The sequence below is a fragment of the Halyomorpha halys genome, unplaced genomic scaffold (assembly GCF_000696795.3).
Source record: "Halyomorpha halys isolate HHAL.00 unplaced genomic scaffold, Hhal_1.1 Scaffold2523.1, whole genome shotgun sequence".
NCBI lineage: Eukaryota > Metazoa > Arthropoda > Insecta > Hemiptera > Pentatomidae > Halyomorpha > Halyomorpha halys.
In genome coordinates this window covers 63,868-65,262 of record NW_027112922.1, presented here as the reverse complement: position 1 = coordinate 65,262, position 1,395 = coordinate 63,868, and the positions used below count along the sequence as shown (strand labels likewise).

Below are 1,395 nucleotides of genomic sequence, written 5' to 3'. Positions count from 1 at the left end.
CTCTATCCCCCACGTGTGAGGGGTAGAGCAGAGCTCGAGAGATCCCAGCGCATCCCTCTCGCCGCATCACTGGTAATGAGCCAGTGGAGGCTGAGCAAGTGCGCTAACGCCGTAAACACTCAACTTGAGTTGAGAATTTGACCATTGCCAGAACTCCAATTTTTATTTTAATAAGTCTCTTGGCCACTGCTTATTTAGTTTTAAATATATACAGATCAAAATAGTCATTATTGCTGTCTGATGATTTGAAAATACTAATTTCATTTATAAAATAAGGAGAAAACTAATAAAATTAAACATTACGTTAACATCATTTAAATTAAAACGTGACGGATAAATTAAAATAAAGAAACTTATTATAAAAGAGTAATTCACTTCAACTCTTTTAATATTATATAATAGTTTAATATTTAAAAAATATATTCATCATATCAGTAACTTAGAAAAAATAATAAGATTAAGTTGGTTATGCCATGCTCATACCTCACAGATTGGTTACTTCCTTCAGGGATAATGTCGTTTTAATGAAGTTAAAAGTGTGATGTTGGTGAGTGTGGCCCACCAGTGGTAGTGAAAGGCTCTTAAGGCAGGAAGGGAAAGAAGAGAAATAGACCTTCGATTTTATGGGTGTAAAGTTCACTAATCCTAGCTTTTCTGATATTTTTCTTTCTCTTCCTGCCATTCCCAGTTAAACAGCAGGTTTCAAGCTTTCATTGCCAGATTGCTTCTTTTGGAAGCATAAAGGCAAATCCTAGCCTAAATGCTTAAACTGAACCAGCAATTGATTTCCATTTGATTATTATGAACATTAGAAACTGGTGAAAAGTCTTCCTATCCATAACTTTAACTTTTCTTTGATTTTTTAAAACTAAAATTAAACACATATATGAACATAGCGTGAACTAGGGTTTTTTTTTTACAGTTATGAGCGCCTAGTTCAGAGTTGTCAGGGTTCAAGTCTCACGTTGTTCAATAAATACCTATTTCGCAGCGGCAGCGAAATGAATCTTGACATTTCTTTTCCATGAACTACTTGTAGGCATTTTATAGATAATCTTAAATTATTATATTTTCTGTAGTCGACTTTGTTAAGTTGTAGAGAAATCGGTTCACGATTACCAAAAAACCACAGACACCACAGGAACCAACAGAGGTTAGTGGTTTTCGGGTTATCAGAAAGTAAGGTGGGAAATGGGGCATGGATACAGGGTACGCCATAATTTCTGAATATGGCAGTATTTGAACAAAAAAAAAAACGATAACAGAAATAAAAATTTATTATAAATCATCAATGTTATAGAACTAACTGATCATTAAAAAATGGTTTATTTTAATAAAAGTCTAGTAATCATTTACTGGTTTTGCAAACACTATTTAATAAATACACACAATTAG

General features: G+C 33.3%; 1 long non-coding RNA gene across 1 annotated transcript in view; it reads left to right on the top strand.

Annotated features, from left to right (window-relative positions):
- The window catches only part of LOC136796553 (uncharacterized), a 6,562-nt gene extending 5,523 nt beyond the window's left edge, over window positions 1-1,039 (top strand). Inside the window, exon 3 of the long non-coding RNA XR_010844277.1 lies at window positions 923-1,039. This is a non-coding gene — a long non-coding RNA (uncharacterized lncRNA). The remainder of the gene's footprint in view (window positions 1-922) is intronic.
- Window positions 1,040-1,395: the final 356 nt, after the last annotated feature.